The sequence below is a fragment of the Perca fluviatilis genome, chromosome 17, assembly GCF_010015445.1.
Source record: "Perca fluviatilis chromosome 17, GENO_Pfluv_1.0, whole genome shotgun sequence".
Taxonomy (NCBI): Eukaryota; Metazoa; Chordata; class Actinopteri; order Perciformes; family Percidae; genus Perca; species Perca fluviatilis.
In genome coordinates this window covers 25,295,232-25,316,930 of record NC_053128.1, presented here as the reverse complement: position 1 = coordinate 25,316,930, position 21,699 = coordinate 25,295,232, and the positions used below count along the sequence as shown (strand labels likewise).

General features: G+C 41.1%; 1 protein-coding gene across 6 annotated transcripts in view; it reads right to left on the bottom strand.

The window, feature by feature from the left end:
* The window catches only part of LOC120545226 (disabled homolog 2-interacting protein-like), a 156,476-nt gene that overhangs the window by 116,074 nt on the left and 18,703 nt on the right, over positions 1-21,699 (bottom strand). The window contains exon 1 of one of the 6 annotated variants that reach the window (XM_039779395.1): positions 11,415-11,634. The exons of the other annotated variants lie outside the window; for them this stretch is intronic. The gene's annotated coding sequence lies outside the window, so the exon portion shown is untranslated. Of the gene's footprint in view, positions 1-11,414; positions 11,635-21,699 lie in introns of those variants that run through there. 6 annotated transcript variants of the gene reach the window in all.

Below are 21,699 nucleotides of genomic sequence, written 5' to 3'. Positions count from 1 at the left end.
GTCGGAATTTATGGAATTCAGTCACAGCCCACGTAAGGGTCGCCACTTCCCATTCAGCCACAGAGACTCCATTGTCATATGAACAATAGGCATAATTTGTTTAATGGCCATGTGAAATGTAAGTGGCCCACAGAATGAGGCTAAGGAGGTGTGACTGGGGATTTGGCAGCGATACAGGCAATACTGAGACTGGCAATTAATAGTACTGTAAAACTTCTCTATCCATCAACCGCTGACCTTTGATATGTGCAAACGTGCTGGCTGTTAATTAAGCTTTCACCTGCCTGTACATACTAGTCAGGCACACAAGCATACGCTTTCATCTCTCTAATTGTAGTCAAAGTGCTGCAGAAATTACTATGCATGAACTCACAAATGAGCAAACACACATATATAGAGGTGGTCCTTTTGACTGTAGAAATTAAAAGGGGGGGAGGGGGGATTGTCCAATGAGGTTGGGGGGTTGGGTGGGGAGATTTCCAGAGACCACACAGTCAACAGTTTTCATAGAGACTATTTCTGGTGTAGAAAGTAATTAGGATGAAAAACTACAGACAGTGGGTACTTTGGATGAGGGTGTGTCAAGAGTAACAGATGTTTTAAGGAGAGTTTGCAGCGCTCTGCCTCCCTGGGCTCTGACAGGGTGCGATCTAGATGTCAGGAGGCGGAGCTCTGCTCCGGACCAATTTAACCCGCTTGTACCCCAGAGCCCTATATGCAGTAATCTATCCTTTTGATCTATGTTCAATACAAATTCACAGCGGGGAGTTCCTGGGCAGACCTGAAGGACCAACAAGAGACTGGCTGTATCAGATAGATGACAGAATAAGAGATGATGCAAATTTAAAAATGTGTTTTTTTCACTTTTTAGTTGAATTGTAGTTCCTGCAGAAAACAGACATTGCTGTTCTACGGATAGTTTCTACTCCCCCCCAATATTTTGCTACTTAGTATCAGCATGTAAGCATTGTAAGTGTGAGCACGTTATGCTAATGTTAGCATTTAGCTCTAAGCAATGTACGCATGGCTGTAGACTCTTGAATATTTTTACTATTTAAACAGATGGCAAACTCACTCCAATTTGCCACAAGTGTTAAAGTGATTTCCTACGATTGTTAAACTAATCCAAAATGGACTCTCAGAATCAGAATCAAAAGTCAGAAAATTATGTATTGCCAGGTAAGTAGAACTTAGCCTACTAGGAATTTGCTTTGGTTGATGGTGAGTACATAAAAACATATTTAAAGGTCAATATTAAATAAACAGAAATATATACAGAAACAAAAAAAACATACATAAAATTATGTAACATTAAGAAAGAAGATACAAAGCTGTATGGATTAGAGCAGGGTGTGCAAAAGATGTTGAGGGATGATTATTGCAGTTCCTTTACAATAAAAGCCTTCCAAGAACTTTTACTTGTATTTTATAATGTATCCGTTGTTTTTGGTCCTAACTGATGTAGTGTATAAAGAAAATCTAAATCTTTGTACACTAGATTAATATACCAATAATGGATTATAGTCCCTGAATTTCCTTTGAAATAAAAGCAGGACGTGTTGATTGAAGTAATTACTCTTGGCTACCATTCCTTGCACCATAAAAATTGGTCTCACTCTATTTTTAGGTGCTTGTTTTGTATCGGTCTAAAAGACCAGTGCAAAAAAACAGCATACCTTCTTTACAGTATATCTGTCAGATACAGTAGAAGTAGCAACAGCACGCTTTTACGAGGAACAAGTGAAGTGGAAAGATAAAAAAGGTGCCTACAGTATTTTAGTTTGGAAAAACCCTAAAGAGTTAACAGCGGAGTTTAAATGTTCTGTTATGGCAACAAGTCTTCTGATTTCAGTTGCTTTTAGAAGGCACGGCATAGGTAAGCCAGCCACTGGCAATCTGCTAACAAGTCTACACACACGAGTCCACACACGGACAAAGACACACACAAACTCAAACATGATGCAAAGACAGACAAAACAGACACTCAAAGTGAATTCTATTTGCTCATCAACATGGCCTGTAAGTGCAGTCATCCCTCTGATCAACAACATTTTATCTAGCGTGGGAATCCACATCCGAGCTGTAAACAGCAATCTTACAGTCTCTCTCTCCTGTGGGTGTGTTTGTGTGCATGGCCGTGTCAGAAAATGAAATGGAAGTTGTCAGTTAGGCCAGAGGAAGGAAACAAGCCCATTTGGAGTTCTTTTTACACATTAGCATACACTTCACTTTTTTCTCAAAGTGGTACAGCCCCAATGACAAAAGGTACAACTTCTGTGTGTGTGTGTGTGTGTGTGTGTGTGTGTGTGTGTGTGTGTGTGTGTGTGTGTGTGTGTGTGTGTGTGTGTGTGTGTGTGTGGTGTTAATACATGTGTGTAGTTATTCAGAGAGATCGAGGGCAGGACGGAGGAGAACAACTATCTGGGACAGTGCAGTATCCACTAGTTGGTTCTACAAAGACACTGACAAGCAACACAACTGTAGCTCAGCGTTTGCACTTACAAGCAGGTTATTATAGCCTCAGATAATCTCCTTTCAAACTATATTTGATTATATTATCAAATATCTTGCCTACAAACCTAAACACAAATGATTGTATGATCAGGGAGGGATTGTATTGTATTGCACTGTGTGTGTGTGTGTGTGTGTGTGTGTGTGTGTGTGTTCGAAGTGGAGAGTTTTGTGACAGGAAGTGAGGTACGTTGGGAGTGGAGTTCATTTCCCCCTCTTTCCTGTTTTCTGTTTTGTCTCAGCACGTTAGGACACCTTGTTACATCATCGACATGATTTCTGGTGTGTGTGTGTGTGTGTGTGTGTGATAAACTGAGAAAACACTGTAAGATAAACTGAGAAAGAGAACTTGCATATTTTACTTTGTACAACAAGAAGTACAATAATCCATCATGAAAGGTGTGTTCAAAAAGTGTGATGAATGTATCTTACATAACAATGCTGCTGCTATCAGGCCACCCTCTCTCATGTGTAAGTAAAAGAAAATCATCCTAATTGCCATGTAGTACATGAGAATACATGTCCAGAAAATTAACAACTGAAAATGTTATGTGTTGAGTCCACATATTAGCCAGTCGCTCAACGGAAGCAGCATGTGTCTTTCTGTTGATTAGAATAAAGAGGTGCGACTCTTGGAACAGCTAATTATCCCCTTGCAGGGTTACCATAGAAACCATGAAAGCCTCGGGATATGTCGCCTATGAGAAATGCGCATGTTAAGTTTAAGTGATACAAAAGGTCAGGATGTCGGGAGGGAGTTAGTCCCGGTCTTCCTAACGCTCTCTCAAGTCTGAATGTAAACTATACATTGGAGTAAAACGATTTTGGTTTTATTAAATAATGTATCGCTTCATTGCTCTGTGAAATCACTGCAGGCTTCAGATCCTTTCAGACGAACCCTCCCAGCCCCACCAGCCTCGGATGAACATTTAAAAATGAGACGGTTGCTTTGTGGTGTCTCTGGAAGCCGAATCACATGAGACAAGTTAGCAGCTCTTTAATCTCAAGTTCAAGGAGCGTTTCATCTGTGGTGCCACATAAATGGCATAACAGTCAAAGGTGTAGGCAGCAATAGAACGAAAGCATTGTAGTTGAAAAACTTAAAGAGGACCGTGTAAATTATATTGTCCACACTGGCTTTTTCAGGGGTCAACACCTTGAGTTGCTGCTTTAAAAACCTGCATATTCTCAGAGCGTGCAGTAGAAGGACTTTTGCATACAAACAGTGTGTGCTCGTTTCTGCAGTCTAGCTTCATTTTGTTTTGACAGCCAGGGGCCTTGTTCAGTGATGGGCTTTTGTCTCCACAGATTTTATTGCTTGCCAGTCTGTCTCTGTGATGAAAGCCTATCTTTATCTGTACATCAATGTAAAAGGCAGATTTAAAAGAGGGAGGAGAAAAATATAAAAGAGCACAAAGTCCAACCGTAAACATTCCTCATTTGCATCGCTGTGGGACAATTTCTTACAGAATATTGCAAGTTTGACATTAAAGAGTCAGGTTTAGTGGGCCCGGATAGCTCAGTTGGTAGAGCGGGTGCCCATATATATAGAGGTTTACTCCTCGACGCATGGGCACGGGTTCGACTCCGACCTGCGGCCCTTTGCTGCCTGTCATTCCTCCCTTTCTCTCCCCTTTGTGGGGTGGTGATTGCGCAGTGGATACGACACGTACCTTTGGTGTGGGAGATCCGGGTTCAATTCCCACTGTGATACATCAACCAACGTGTCCCTGAACAAGACACTTAACCCCTAGTTGCTCCAGAGGCGTGCGACATATGTAGCAATTGTAAGTCGCTTTGGAGACATGTAATGTTTAGTACAACTTGGGTCTTATTTTCAACCTTTTAGCCATAACTTTATTCCGTAATACTAATGTTGTACTCATCAAGTTAGTTACTGAGTATTAGGGACGAGACATCATCTCAAAAACATCCAGACAGTTGAATTCTGACCAGCTGTATGTAGTTGCTAGCACACATTTTCCTGTAAAATGAGAGAATATCAGCAACATTTCAAGTGCGCTCGCCTTCTGTTTCTCCTACACTACGGTGCTGCTCTACACAACGCTGTGAGTGCAAACACACAAACTTGCTGCTCCTGTTCCACTCCGCATTCATTTTTTGGTAAACTGACTGGATGCTCTCGCTGTTTCACTTCCTGCCCGGCTGTCTGAACGCCCCACGGCTCGCGTGAAAACAGACCTGTCGCGTATCTTTAGCGGAGAGCCGCTTCACGCACGCTTCTGGGACGCGCCGCGGTGCAACTGGTGGATTACCAAGCATTGACTTGAATCGCCGCAATTGCCACTGCTGGAGGCAAGAGACCTCTGAAATATATCCTCCGTTTATCTCTCAGCTCATTGAGAACTCAATGGGTGGTCCAGCTCCTTGTGAATCCACGCAAAACAAGGTTTTGTCAGACAAGACGGCACACACAAGAAATGTCTCACCTACATACGTATACAGAACACAAATAACATCACATATGCAAATAAATACACACAAGATTACAGAACATCAACTTCTTGGGAGACGGTTACATCCCAGAATTGTCTTTCTCATAATACTGGCTAGCAATAGGTAGTGCCTTAGCATATCATTTACACATTGTTTTATTTGTCTACCACATTACTATATCATTAGTTTGGTGACAACATTTAACATTTTAAATGCACCTCCTTGCATCATGTCTGTGGTGTTGTACAGCTCAGGTTTAATTTATGAATTTGAATAAGACTCTAAACTACAGACAGTAGTGATGATTTCGTCCAGGGGAAAGAAATGTCAGAGCTGCTGAATAGTCAGTGAATAATGGAACAACTACTGGGACATTAATGAAAGCTGCCATAGTAACTGTACTGGGACATTAATGAAAGCTGCCATAGTAACTGTACTGGGACATGAGAGCACGTTCTGATTTACAGCTTGAAGTGTTACATTCAAATTGATCTAATTTGGATGAAGTATGTCAAACTGGGTAGGCAGCTTTTTTCTTTTTTTTTTTGCATCATTTGGCAAAAATCCCACAATAACTTTCAGCATATTGTAAGTCAAGTGGTCAATAAGAAAACTAGACTTGCGCACCTCCTCTTGGCTGTGTTTTCAGGCTTTAGAAAATGTAGCCCCGTGACGGGAGACGTTGGCCAATCACAGAGAGAGGGTGATCCTGGCTGTTCTACAAATACGCATGCACGTCCCCTGAGATGGTTGAAAGTCTACTTCAATGGCGGAAAAATCCTGCGGCAAAAGTTCCTATTCCAGCATTGACAACAACTACCTACACTGCAAAGCAACCCCAAAAAGGAAAGACTGGTTTATCAAAAAACAGAGTCTGAAAGACAATAAATGCAATATGGCATGTGTCAATATCAGTGTTTCAGAGATGGTGAGAAAATGTTGTGAATACCTTGGCCTTCTGCTAAACAGAGTTCACGTTTATGTAGCGAGCTAGAGCCTCCAATCACAGAATGTCATCTCAAAAGGGATTTACAGGCCCGCAAGTTTGCAAAGAAAACAAGACGGTAATTCTCATAGAATCGCCACTATATAACGGCATCTGGATCATAATCACGATCGGGATGACTGAAATGAATGACTAGTACTCGTACAGGTTACTGGACTGGAAGTGTGTGCATTATATGCCCGGACTGGTCTGGTGCGAGGGGCTTAGGACAGAGAGGGGAGAGCTGCCTTTTCCAGAAAACTCCCTACCCTAGCTTTAATGCATTGAGAGCGTCTACTGTAACTACATCTGCATGCAGCATGGTGGCATACAGCATACATGCTGACACTGCAATGTGCCTATTCAAATTCTAAGCCTACATGAATACAGCCAGACACACACAGTGAGCCCATACATCCGTTTAACTGGCAGCTTAAAGCCGTAGTTGAGAGTCACATCTGCTGAGAGGGGCCACGTAATTAAATTATTGACAACTATATAAGGACTCCAGCTGAATTAATAATAGGAGTCAATATATCAACATATTATCTCATTACCTTATGAGGAGAAGTGCTCAACAGCCTATGCCTTGAAGCACGATTCCTCCACTCAATGTACACACCTGCAGTACATACAAATGCACAGTCACGCAGCGTGCACAGAGATAATATGTGCGCTGTAATATTGTGTGTTTTCAACAAACAGGTCAAGAGATACACTTGTGAAAGCTGACAGTTTGGCACTAGGGCCAAGGTCCAAAATGAAAAGTGTTCTTCCTCATGGGAGTGCAAATGTGCACACTCGCAGCAGGTTTTACACAAATCGTGGCACTGAGATATTTTCATCACAGACAAACAGACAAAAGGATGGAGGGACAGAGGAAGATGATCACAACATCCACTCTTTTGCAAAGTCCAATAAGTACTTTATCAAACTGTATGAATGTGTGTCCCAGGCCAGGTAAGGAAATTAACTAACAATGTAAAGATCAACAAGCCACAGACATAGATGTTCAAATTTCATTCATTCAATAAATTATAATTTTTTGTCTTAAATCCACCAGCCATTTTCATATTACACCAACATTTGCAGCATCCTGAGCCTTTTTGGTAAGGTTACTAGGAAAACTCAGCCCAGGGTTATTTTATTCTCCCCGAAACAAGTTTCCTTTTTATTTTTAAAGAACTATACCAAAAAAACAAACCTCTCGCAACAAAAATACAAAAGACATCGCAACTTTTATCGCAATTTTTAGACAAAAGCTCCCGCGAAATCAGGCATTTTGGGCTTCAACAATCTCAACAAAAGGTTGCGAAATCCTGGAGGGACTGATCTCCATGTGTGAGTGTATGTTCCCTTAGTAGTGGGGACTCCCCCTTAGCAGGGGGAGCCATTTGTTGGTTAAGGAGTGTTTTGGGGAAGCAAAACAAAGAATTCAGATCCACAAAAATCCAAGGTTTTTGTGCCCTGGATTCAGATGTTAAGCACTTAATTGCTAAAACAAAGACACATTGAATCGTTTTCCACGGTCCTCATTAGTGGTCTGCAGGACAGAAAACAATGAAGTGGTTAATTGATTTTGATCATAACAAGCCATAAGTGCCAGTGCAAACACAAAGGCTACAGTGGCAGCCACATGCCTAAACATGCAATCTAAAAGAAACGGATCATTTATTCTCACACATGATCACACACACAGAGTGTGTCTGTGGATGCGCAGAAGGTACCCGGCAAAACACATGCACATAATGGCACGGTATGCCAACAAACACCCTCTACCCTTTTTTACTCCCTAAACCTATACACAGTTAAACCACCCCCGTTTATTGCTGTCAAACATGTATCAAAATCCTTTCTGTTGTACGTGATTCATGGCTCTAACTAATTACATAGCTGTTCTTCAGAGAGCTGGAGGAGGAAAGGAAAGCTGGAAAGAGTGTGTGTGTGTGTGTGTGTGTGTTTGTGTGTGTGTGTGTGTGGGTGGGTGGGGTCAGGGCCTGTGCTACTAAAAGACTGTAAGCCACAATAAAGGCCGTTTTACACTCGCCGCAGCCAAGCTGGCGCGTGCCAATATGACGTCAAAAACGTAGATCTCGCTGGTGCGCTAGGATTTTCAGTGTGGGTCCAGAGGGCGCGCACCACCCTATTTTTTCCAGCGGCGCACGACAAAGCGGAAACAGGAAGCATGAATGAGCTTGAGGGTAACCGGATAAGATGAGTTCTTTTATGGCGAATGAAAGTCGTGATCCGACGATGTAGGTCATCGAATCAAACCGAAGCATTGACGTCAATGCTGCTGCCAGTTCTGGCGTTGTTTACCTCTTCCTTCTTCTTCTAGTCCGTAGAAATAGCTAAGTCGGTAGCCTTTCCTCATTAGCGCCACCTCTGTTCAGGAGAAGACTGCAACTAGTGTCGCGAGCACCACGCGCAAGTATAAACAGTTACGGCGCTCCCATGACGTCACACTGACGCTCGACAGGTCGGCTGCGGCGAGCATACCCCACGTTTAAGGTGTTTGTGAGAAGGAGACACTATGGACAGTATGTGACCTAAAATTCTTTGAAAATAAAATACAGAGAACTATGTCATGTTCCACACATACATACACATAAGCAATATGTTTAAACAGATTTAAATATCACTACTAAGTGGACTAGTTTAAAAATCAGAGAAGTCCCATGTGCTTTTCTCGTGACCACTTTTGTATTGTGTACACATTTTACACACATTGTGTGTACAGTGTGTGTGTGTGTGTGTGTGTGTGTGTGTGTGTGTGTGTGTGCGTGTGTGTGCGCATCTAGTAAAGGGCAAACTTGCAATCAAATCACAGTCTCTAATAACTTCCCCTATCAGAGAAAATACAGCTAGAGTGTGATCTTTGATTTTGCAATAATTAAAAAATAGCTCAACAAGTACGCTCAAGACAGGAGATGTTGATCTTGAATCTGAACTCAATTGTTCTGATTTTTTTTTTTCTTTTGAAGAGCCAGTTTCACAATAGTTGGCTGTTTCTCACCAAAAAAAGTCAACCTTCGTTAAAACACATCACAGCCTGCATCTGACACTACAGGTAAAAAGGAAGTGACAGACAACTTTAAACAGAAAGCCCAGCAGTGGTCATGTTAAAAAATGTATCATGTTAATAATAAATGCAAAAAAGAAAGTCAAAAGTTCCAGATGACAAACCTCTTGTTGCTGTATTTATCTAATAGCACTGAGCAAGAGTGTTTTGTACTAGAATACACACCAGAGATTTACAAGGGGAGAGAGGCAGAGATAGCAGAGATATATGGGTAATACTGGGGTGCTATTATCTCTTTAGTCAGTGCGGCAGCAGTTTATCCCAGCAGTCAATCACCAAGTAATCACTATCCGCGAGGAACTCCTTCCACTTTCACTTCCCTTTGAGCACTTGCTCAGCTCCGCTGCCTGGGCCGCCAGAGATAGAGATGTTACAGAGTGAGTAAGCACACTCAATGACAGATTATATTAGGTTGTATTTTATTCAACACCCTTCATTCAAACTAAAATTCTCATTAATTACACTGTCACTATAGTCAATAATACAATATAGCAAATTCTGGTGAGGTGTTTATTTAAAATAACATCTAGTGCCAAAACAATTAGCTGATTAATTGATTGGCAGATAATGTAGCAACGATTTTGATGATTGCTAAATCATAATCAGTCCTTTATCGAGCAAAACGTTTTCAAATGTGAAGTTTTTCTGTTTTTTTTTCTGTTTTACGTCATTGTAAACTGAACATCTATGTTCGTTGAACAAAACAAGTAACTATACCTATGTAAATAATGACCTGTAGAATATAATATATATATATATATATATATTCTCCCCACCTGTAAATACAAGAAGTGTTTATAGTGTACATATTACCATTTGTAATAAAGTTTTCTTATTTTTATTCTCTCTTTGTGTATTTTTTTATACTATTGATATTGAATGTGTATTTTTGTTATTTATTGTGCTGCATTGAGCTACTGTGACAAGTGAATTTCCCCATTCTGGGATCAACAAAGTCCAAAAAAATAAGTAAAAATCTTATCTTAACTGGAAGCTGTCAACTTAGGTTCTGAGAAACTGTGACTGGCATATTGTATTTTCACTGTTTTTAGACATTTTAGAGACTAAAAAAAAACACCAACTGATAAATTTAAGGAGAAAAGTATTACAAGCCAAGTTATCCAGCTGTACCACTGCCGTGATCTGCAATTACAGCAAGGTGTTTTATAGTCCAGATCACTGTTGACCTCCAACCTCTATATCTTTTCTTATGAGCCACACTGATCCCTGCCTGGTGTTCTGGCTCACTCATCTCCCCCTCCAGTGACTCTGCCACCTTAGGAATGCCATTCCAGTCACTCCATAATTCCCGCTCAGTGTTCCCAGTAATCCCTCTTCTCCGGCTGCTCCAAGCCTACTTCCTTCCCCACAGCTGCTGGCAGGCCCGGCTTGCTCTAATAATAGGACAACAATGCCCGCCCCACGCCCGGATACACTGCACTACTACTGGAAGAAAAAAGGAAGATATAAACCTCAACATCTAAAAACTCTTTGCAAAGACTCTTAAATATTTTTCCTACACACGTTTACTATAACTGATACGTACTTTGTACAAAAAAAGGTCAGAAAATGTTATATTAACATGAATGTTAAATGTCACTAGAATTATTGACGTCCAACTCCAAAGGAGCACCATTAGACAAACTTGTTGACGTTTAGTACTTGTGTGTGCGGGTAATAGACTTCAGCATGTAAACACATGTTGGTGGAGGAATGATGATGAGGCTGCCCACTCAAGTAAGCTACTATCTGTGGTAGAGTCAGAGAAAACACTGTAATCATGCAGGAGCTGATAAATGAAGGCTACACACTGCTAAAGTAGTTAAACACAACCTTGTGCCTTTGCCACTGTTAGACACACACACACACACAAACCGGTAGATTATGAATAAATGTCACATTTATGTTACATGGTCCTGTCAGCAAAGCAGTCTCAAGCCACACACACAAACACCAAAGAAAGGGAGGCATTAATCAGGAAAGAGAGTGGAGAGACTGAGAGCTGGACTGAGTTTTCTTTTCTCATCTTCTGCTGTCCCAGTTGTGGAAGCCGAGCTATGTTTTACAGCTCTTTGTGTCTTTGAGCCTGACATTTCTTCCAACAACCCTCTCCTCTCCTCATTCGTATCTTCCATTAAAAACATTCTTTCTACCCCTGCTTTGCATCCTTCTCTGACGGATTGGTGTGATAATGTTGCTAGCCTGGCACGTGAAAAGCTCCACTCCACACCTCCTCCTCTCTTTCAACCCCCCACGCCATTCCACCAAGAGAACAATCCCACAGAAAAGATCACAAAATGTGCAACAGTGACCCCCTTATTTCTCTTAAAGACGTATTGGCCAGTGAAAGGAGAAGAACAAAAAAAAGCTAGTGCTCACCTCAGACAAGGTCCCACTGTCGCAGGGAAAGGAGAAGTAATATCATCCTCAATCCGCACAGAAAACCAAAAGCAACAAGTAGTAACTCCAGAGATTCCTCCTCCCCTCTCTCGCACTCCTGCTTCCTTGCTCGGTTTCTCCCACTGCTTTGCACTCATTCAGGCTGCAGTAGCTGCAGTGGATTGAGCAAGTATGCGTGTGGTGTGTGTGTGTGTGTGTGTGTGTGTGTGTGTGTGTGTGTGTGTGTGTGTGTGTGTGTGTGTGTGGGGTGTGAGGGAGGGAGTGTGTGTATGATCCTGTGGACTCCTGCAGGGGTATTGACTCTTAGCAGGGTTCCGGTCCCCTTCTCTTCCCCTCCAGGATCACATAAGAGAGAGAGCGAGACAGAGAGAGAGAAAAAGAGAGAAAGAGAGAGAGGGAGAGAGAGAGAGAGAGAAGAGAAAGAGAAAAAAAAAAAAAGAGAGAGGGGGAGGGAACCCCCACAGGGGGGGGGGGGGGGGTTTTTTTTTTTTTTTTTTTTTTTTCTGTTTGTCATTTGCTTGTGTTTCATATTGTAATTCTAATTATTTCATACAAGTAATTTTTTTTTTTTTGTGGGTGGGGGTTTTTTTTTTTTTTTTTTTTTTTTTTTTTTTTTTTTTTTTTTTTTTTTTTTTTTTTTTTTTTTTTTTTTTTTTTTTTTTTTTTTTTTTTTTTTTTGTGTGTGTGTGTGTGTGTTTTTTTTTTTTTTTTTTGTGTATGCCGTCGTGCTTCAGTGCCGGGGGCTGGGAGGAGGAGAAGGAGGTGGAGTTTAGACCCCAGAGAGCCAAATTCCTACCTCACATCCAACCTATCAGAGGCCTTGTCGCGGCTGACCAAAAACCGCCGGACCAGGCCGGGCCTCACTACCACACTCCAGCTTTAAAGCATTAGCTGGAGTTTGCAGTGCACTTATGCTACATTCTGCAGCAGTGTTGTGGATGGTCGCTGGGAAATGACTCGTCTTTGTATACAATGACATTTTTGCTATGTTTGTTACAGTGCCCAGCCAAGGAAATTGTAACTATATAGCATTATTCAGACACAAAGCCATGTTCAAAGTGTAACAAAGTTTATCATGTATTCAAAAAAACAACCTCTGTAAGGTATTTCAAAAACAAAAATGACCCTTTTTTTCCCCTCAAAGATATAAACTCCTTATTTTGCTAAATCAGTCCATGCAAGTTTCCAAACTTCTTCTCTTCGTCTTTAAGACTCAAGTCACGACACAAAACTATATCAAAAATAACAAAAGGTAGCCTAATATGCATGTTACAGTAGGGAGAAGCTGTGTAGTGATGCTCCCTTGTCTCTTCCCACGTCCCTTCCTCCTTGCTGTCAAAGAACAGTGCTCTCACGTTTCGTCTGCTGTCCTTGGCCAGACATTTGTCAAGCAAGGCATTTGTCCACAGAAGTGACAGAAGGTCTGCCCCTCCTCCTGCTATTCACACAGGGTTACTGCTGGCTACCTCAACTTTTTAAACGCACTAAAGCCTTAGGGCTGGGTAAATAACAAATACCTAACCTACACTGCAATGTTAGCTTTTAGTCAAATACAGTCTGCTGCTATTCATCACCGCAATGTTTTTATTATTGTTATAATGTGAGATATTTCAGTCTGAAACATGCAGGGGGACTGAGTGACCGATTAACGTTGCCATCCCAAGAGTCATGCCACTACTAAATGTTCACAGAAAATAGGGCACTATAGGCAGCATTTACCACACTAGAATGCACAAGATAAATGAAATCTGGATAAGGAAACCTGTTTTCAAACTATGTGTGGTTCTAATGTTTATACTACTATCACTATTTAAAGTGCTCTTATTATGCTTTTTGGCTTTTCCCCCTTTCCTTTATTGCGTTCTATATTTTTTTGTGCACGTTATAGGTTTGCAAAAGGAAAAAGCCCAAAGTCCAGGTTTTCTTTACTTAACTTCTTTTAAATCTATAATTAAGATCATGATAATTATAGCAACGGAGCATTAAGAAAGGCAACAGGTTAGAATAAACTGATGGGAGACAGCACCATGTTTCCTCCACTCCACATTTAGGGAGTTCTGGCTCCCAAAAGCAAAATGGAAACAGCCCTGTTTCCACACATACCCAATTAACGTGAAATGATGCAAATTGTTGTGCGACAGCGTTGAGGATGGGCTAAATATGTTGATGTATTACTTTCATGTGTTTCTTGCTTCAAGGCATTCAGCACCACTATAAAACTCTGCAGTTAAACATCCTGTTGAGAGCTTGCCTTTGTTTGACACATTTTGGCATGTGGTGTTGTTGCTTTTTTGTTGTTGTGAAGACTGGTTTGATCACTTCCAAATTTCCAAAACAGTTTATGACAATTAGTGAGGCTTATTCTTTTGGTTGCTGAAAAGTAACCACATGTACAGAAATATGTAACATTGCCAATGGGCATTTGTATGAAGCTTAGAGGCAGGGACATAGCAACATGACATCATGACTTTGTGTAAACTGTGTTACAGTTTGTGTTATCTGTACGCATTTTGAGCTTTCCGCGTGTAAGTCTACAGCGTAAACATACACGTGGCGTGTTATCGCGAGGCTACGGTTGGGTTTAGGAAACGTCATATGCGGGTTGGGTTTAGGAAAAGAAGAACGGGGTTACATCACTTGCGGGACGTGATCCCCGCTCTCCTGGGTGGAAGTCCTGTGTTTTACCCATCCTCCCTACGTGGATTTTCGCCCTTACATACTACTCGCTACGGCGTCAACTTATACGCAATTGCAAGGTAATGCAAGTCAATGGAGGCCAAACGGCGTTGATAAACACGCTAAAACCCAGTATGCGTCTTGATAACACGCCAACAATGGCTACAAATTGGCGTGTCATACATACGCCACGTCATGAGATCAGTCTGGACATAGTATGAGCAAAATAACCCCACATTGCACAACACTTGGTGCCAAAATCCAATTCATCTTATGGTGCCAAATCTAATTATGTGAATACTCCAATGAAAATGGGTGAACAAAAAATAACCGCCAAGTCCTTTGTAAAATTGCTAACATTTTGTAAATGTAAAAGTGTTTGTTTTCATTATATAAAACAATTAAATGGAAGTTTAGTGTAGCCCAATCTGTTAGAAACAGTCATAGAACTCTATAGGGGCGGACTAGTTAAAGAACTGTGACGCTACCAAAGACTTTACCTTGAATAACTACACAGGTGTTATACGTTTTCTGTATGTGCAAACATTTCTTTTTTTGTTTAGTTTGTTCTTTTCTTATGTGCTTCCATTTCATTACGGTCAATCCGTCTGCTGATCCCAAAGTCCTCTGATTCTGGTAGATCCTTACAGTTATATTACTCATTACTCACAATGTACTTTAGTAGTACTGCATACGGCTTGCATTAGCATGTGGTAGCCTGGTGGTTTACAAACAGATTGAGGTTAAACCAGTAAGACTACAATGCTTGTTAAGGCCAAAGTTTGGCTAAAAGTCTAATTATACCTTCAACAAGCAATTATCAGGGGAACCTGAAAAGCAGGGACTGAAAGAAAAAATGGGAAAGACAGAAACCCAAAGGATGAAGTGACATAATGAGTGAGGACTTTGGTATGTGGGCTATAGAGTTACAAAGGGACAAAAAGTAAGCCAGTGAAGTCCACTCCTATGGACAACTCTGACACGCCTCTCCTTTAATCTTCCTCTCCGTTTGTCTCCCTTTCTGTCTCACTAATCCCTCACCCCTTTGTCATTGTGTTTATTGTGCTGCGTCGATTTGTGTGTGTTTATATCCAAGAACATGTGAAAAGTTGACAACACGCATAGTGAAGACTGTGTTTAACCTTGTGTTTGTTTAGTTTAAGCATAGGTTTTTGTGCATGATGATGTGAAAGTCAGGTTCTTAGGAGTAAAATCCACAACAAGCCAGGATTAAGTTTTCTAAATGGATCTCCCATGAGAAACAGCACTTACGTTACTGCTGAAACAAGAGTTAAGACCACGATAGCAAAAACTCAGAAAAGAATATCCTATTCAGGAGAGATCAAGAAGAGACAGGAGCAGCATACCAGCGGCAAGCAGAAAGCAACTAAATGGAAAGTGCCAGTGTGACAAACAAGAAACAAATCTACAGTATTCTAATGATCTGCCTGAAAGTATTAGTAAAAACGTTATGTCATGTTCTTTGTTGCGTGCTTGGATGCTAAAAAAACAACAACTTCATACATAAAAATAATAACACTTTCTCAGAACGCTGAGTCAGAGAAAAATGTACACATAAAACTACATCAATTGAAATCAGAGGCGCTGGCTTACGACGGATTTGCCTCTCGTTTCCTCTTGCCAGTAGAAGCAGAGGAATATCGGAATCTGTAATTCAGTTGTAGGAAGAGTTGGACACGGGAAAGTCAGGAATGCCATCTGCCATTTAAGAGACAAAGGCACTTGTGTGCAGCACGTGGGGTCAGGCTGCTACCATGCCAGCAAGTGCTTTTTGTGGAAGGATTCCAAAGGGAATTCAACTTATAAAAGGCTAAAACTGGGGCTTCCTGGGGGCCAGTGGTCTAAACATGAATACCATGTAACTGCCAAGGCCTCAATTTCATTAGGACCTTTATCACATAGTCATGCCTCGTTTTCTGTCACCTATCTAATCAAGGGAAAAATCTCTCACTATCACTCTTCTCATCCCGCTCATGCAAATGTTGTTTGTTGCAGTACTGTATCTCCCTCCACCACTCTCCCTCCTCCGTATGAGCTATTGATGACTTTACATAGATCTCATCTTGATGTCACTATGCTGGGAGAATTGGGTCATCCTGCAGAATCCTTAGCCCCTTTTACAGATCCTGTTTAATGTGGGGCTGTTGCGCCTGAAATGTGCGTCTACATGCAATTTAAAAAAACGATTATATTCGGGTTAAGGCAATACCCTGATTTCTCAAACGCCATGTAAACACCTTATCCCGGTTAAAATGGGAGTTCTCATAACCCAGTTAACAGAGGTAGAGAACTCCTTCAGTAACCGGGGTATTACTCCATGTATACACCTTAACCGGGCTATGTTCGGTTTAAGCGTCCGCGCGTGCTTCAATTAGCCCTCCCCACTATGCTGGAGAGGTTTTTGAACCGGACATACTCCGTCAGTGCGCTGTGAGATGTAGTCGTTGCTATGACACCATACAACAAAACCAGACTGATCTCATGAAATGGCGTATGTATGACACGCCAATTCGTATGCCATTTTTGGCGTGTTATCAAGACGCACACTCGCTTTTTAGCGTGTTTATCAACGCCGTTTGGCCTCCATTGACTTACATTACCTTGCGATTGCATGTGAACTGACGCCGTAGCGTGTTGTATGAAAGGGCGAAAATCCGCACAGGGAGGTTGGTCGGGGTGGAGGATGGGTAAAACACAGGACTTTCACCCAGGAGAGCGGGGACATGGGGAGATGGGTAAACCGACTGTCCATCTCCGGGGCTGTCAACGCTGTGTCTCGGCAAAAAAGTGGAGGGACCGAGCAGCCCCCGCCGCGACCCCTGGCTAACGTTAATGTTAGTTGGCTAACGGTGTGCGAATGTTTATCTGATTAATCTGTTTACCTTGTGTGGCAGCCTCGGCCACCAGTGTATGAATGGGTGAATGACACCTGTAGCGTAAAGCGCTTTAAGTGGTCGTTGTAAGGTAAGTCAGGTGGTTAAGACTAGAAAAGCGCTTTATAAATGCAGTCCATTTACCATCTAGTGACGATTGTGCTACTATTATTGCGTAAAGTCGGCGGTTTGTGATTAACTGTGTGGATCGGCTCAATCTCACTTGACGCCGACACTGTTGCGTTACACGTCACGTCTCTTTTTCTCCCAGAATGCCGGCTACGTAGTGAAATCCTACACTGAGGCGGCTTTCCTTCGTTCTGCGTGAATAAACAAAGGGGTAACGGCGGACCTTTATGACGACGATATCACAGAATCTGTGTGTGAAAGGGGCTCAACATGCTGCTTGGATTCTTTGAGAGCTCCCTCAGAGAGCAGAGCCTTTCCTGCCAAATCTAACAGCCTTTACATTTTGGTATAAAACAGTCAATTGTAATGAAAGTGTCTCGGACTGAATTTATTTACAGAAACAGAAATACTAATAAAGACACAAACACACTGATTTGTAATAGTAGCCTTAAGTGCTCCCTTTGAAGTCCTGAAATATGACCTCTTTTTTCTATTATTTAATTAATTGAAAACATGGAGTCATGTTAGTTTGATTATGACAGACTATATAACTGATGATTTTACATACAGTATACACAGAACAGCATGTGATATACGACACTTTGGCAAAAACAAAGCTTTAAATCAAACTTCTAAAAGTTGTATGTTGCTGCTTCTCCAAAGCTCTCATTTCAGGCTCAATTGACTGCATTTTCCCATCGGCGTTGGCACTGAAATTAATCCTCTGGTGGATCATCACAGATCCGTAACTGGGTAAACCACATAAACAATGAGAAAGGATAAACAAAACACTGATTAAGATCAGTTTATCTTGTGATTTTAGCATCCCCATTTGATAACAATCTCCGAGGAAAGGGCTTAAGTGTGCTAGCATTCATTATCTTTCTGGCTTTACCAGTTTCCTTTTGCGTAGTCAGAATTTTCCAACTGTCCTTTCTCAGCTCATTCCCTCTCCACTCTCACCCTCTCTGGCACTCTTTTGCTCAGTGTGGGACCGGCACATTAACATTAAGATTTACAGGGACATCAAAAGCACATTCCACAACATACATTTGTTGTAAGCGTGTAACAAGCTCATGACTGCGTTGGGCTCGGACCCTTGCAGTCACTTTATGTTAAACACACTTCGACAGCAAAATATACCACGGACACACTAGCACCCACACACACACACACACACACACACACAACACACACACTTACTGTAACATCTACATAACATACAGCAAAGGCACAAATTTAATTTGTACATTCCAATTTTCCTTGACTCGCCATTGTCTCATACACTCTCCTTTTCTCTGTTTCTTGTCCTTCCCTCCCTCCCTCCTTCCCTCCCTCAGCAGTGCTGTTGACTGACAGTCTCCCATCAGGGAGGCTTTCTGACAAACAGGGCCAAATGGAGTCGTGCCACTGTTGCTTCTGGCTGCAAGTCAGCTCTCTGAGGTTATTGCTGAGCTCTGGCCCTAAAGTGTTATTTATATCCACCATCACCAGGCTAGTTTTAAGTGTTTGATGAACTTTTCATGTGTCATCTCCCATGTGGACCTTACAGCTGTCGATTCACAATCTGCTATATTTTTTTTATTTCAGTGTTACAATAACAATAGATTAGAAACAGAAGAATGTCTTGTATTTCTGAATTTCCGTGCGACTTAACAGCACTTCACAATTTCGCAAACAAAAAAAAAACTGAATCAAATTGAGAAAGAAAATGTCAAGAGATGTTTCTGCACTTTTAGGATTTTTTCTTTCTTTTTTTTTTTTTTACTGTGTAAATCCAAAATAGAGTTGGTCAGGAGCTATGTGTGAGAGTACTGTAGTCAGTAGTGGACTTTTTTTGACGGCAGGAACCATTTTGGTTTTGGTTCTCAAGAACTTTACCTCTATTTCAATCAGAGAAAGCTAGCTCAAGTTTTTGTGATTTTTCAATGGGCCAGTTACTATCAAGGTAGAGTCTCTGCTGTAATGTAATGTAAAACACAAGCAATTATTCAGATTATAAGAAAGAAGTGGTTGTACCATCACTTTTATGACTAGGGATAGAGATTCTGTTACTGACATTTACAGTAAATGACAGTTTTAAAGCTTAAAACTGGTCCTAAAAAAAAAAAAAAAAAAGAGTTATATAAGGAGACAGGGAAAACACATTATAATTTATTTGCCGACTGTTTTATTGTGGCTGCGTACCATAACAGACAAATTACGTACTACAACAGACAAAGAAACAGAACTTCACACTCAGCAGATTGCTACTCTTGAGATAGACATCTTGGCGTGTTGTCGTCTGAATGTCTCCTTTACAACTTCTATCACAAATCGCACACTCGTATATTACAAAGGAAAACACGAGGACTTCAAACTCATCTATGTTCACGTGTTTTTTTTCCTCAACACACAAAAATGGTCTCAGACCAAGCAGTCACTCGCAATCTAGGACTGGTTTGAGTTCCTGGGATAATTTGGAAAAAAAGGCAAACGGTATAAGAGGCACAAATGCTTTCTGAATAGCTCAATCAATAGCAAGCTAAAAAGTAGCAGGCTTTTTAAAGTTGCAGGACAAATATGCCAAACACAGCAGACAGCTCTAAATACAGGAGTGAATGCATGCAAACGCATCAGGACCTAATTGTTCCCGCCACATTTGGTCAGGGATACATTTTTCTATATATGTAGTGTAGTGTCAAGACTAAGGCATCCTTGACCTCTTAGAAGGACCACCTAGTCAAGTTTGTAGTGAATATATATAGCTCAACAAAGTACCAAACATAGACCACTGAGGTCTTATCTCTCTGTTCTTCTGCGTTTGAATGGCTCTTTGGTATCCAGCTGTTTCTTTCTCATTTTTCGGTGTAGTACTATCCATTATGCAAATAGCCACAGCAATCCTCTTGGGTTGCTGCATGGCTGAGCCCAAATGTGTGTGATGAGTGCTTTTTTTTCTTCTTCTCTGTCTTCAGAAACATCTGCAGTTTTCTCCACAGATATAGTCAAATATTAAGCATGGAGGCAAAATCCCATCACAAGCAGCCACTCGAGCTACATTTGAAAAGAATTTTAAAGCCAAGTGTGAAATGCAATCAGCCTCAACTGGATGTAGACACAATCTGTAAACGAGGTGTATAGGTTATGTTTGTTTTTCATTTCAAAATAGCATCCAACCCACAAATGAGAAGTCGTCAGAGTTAATTTAGTAAAGAAAAGCCTGTGCAACATACGCAGCCTGCCACAGACATTCTATTCCCGCCCAACTAATCCAGTACCGCTTGCCTTGACCTCTTTAGGAGCATGACAAGCAGCATGCCATTTATTATTTATACTTTATTCTAAATGCTTCTAATAATGCTAAAGCAGAGAATTATCACCTGACTCTGCAGTTCCCCTGGGCTTTACAGAGCTTTATAGCAATTGTTTGGCTGTCTGGCCCATAACTTTACTGCTGTTTATTTATATTAATATAACACACACACACACACACACACACACACACACACACACACATATATATATATATATATATACACACACACACATATATATATATATATATATATATATATATATATATATATATATATATACACACATATATATATATATACACATATATATATATATATATATATACAGTGCCTTGCGAAAGTATTCGGCCCCCTTGAACGTTTCGACCTTTTGCCACATTTCAGGCCTCAAACATAAAGATATAAAACTTGTAATTTTTTGTGAAGAATCAACAACAAGTGGGTCCCAATTATGAAGTGGAACGAAATTCATTGGCTATTTCAAACTTTTTTAACAAATAAAAACTGAAAAAGTGGGCTGCAAAATTATTCAGCCCCTTTACTTTCAGTGCAGCAAACTCTCTCCAGAAGTTCAGTGAGGATCTCTGAATGATCCAATGTTGACCTAAATGACTAATGATGATAAATAGAATCCAGCTGTGTGTAATCAAGTCTCCGTATAAATGCACCTGCTCTGTGATAGTCTCAGAGGTCCGTGTAAAGCGCGAAGAGCATCATGAAGAACAAGGAACACACCAGGCAGGTCCGAGATACTGTTGTGGAGAAGTTTAAAGCCGGTTGGATACAAAAAGATTTCCCAAGCTTTAAACATCCCAAGGAGCACTGTGCAAGCGATAATATTGAAATGGAAGGAGTGTCAGACCACTGCAAATCTACGAAGACCCGGCCGTCCCTCTAAACTTTCAGCTCATACAATGAGAAGACTGATCAGAGATGCAGCCAAGAGGCCCATGATCACTCTGAATGAACTGCAGAGATCTACAGCTGAGGTGGGAGACTCTGTCCATAGGACAACAATCAGTCGTATACTGCACAAATCTGGCCTTTATGGAAGAGTGGCAAGAAGAAAGCCACTTAAAGATATCCATAAAAGTGTCCGTTTAAAGTTTGCCAAAAGCCACCTGGGAGACACACCAAACATGTGGAAGAAGGTGCTGTGGTCAGATGAAACCAAAATCGAACGTTTTGGCAACAATGCAAAACATTATGTTTGGCGTAAAAGCAACACAGCTCATCACCCTGAACACACCATCCCCACTGTCAAAC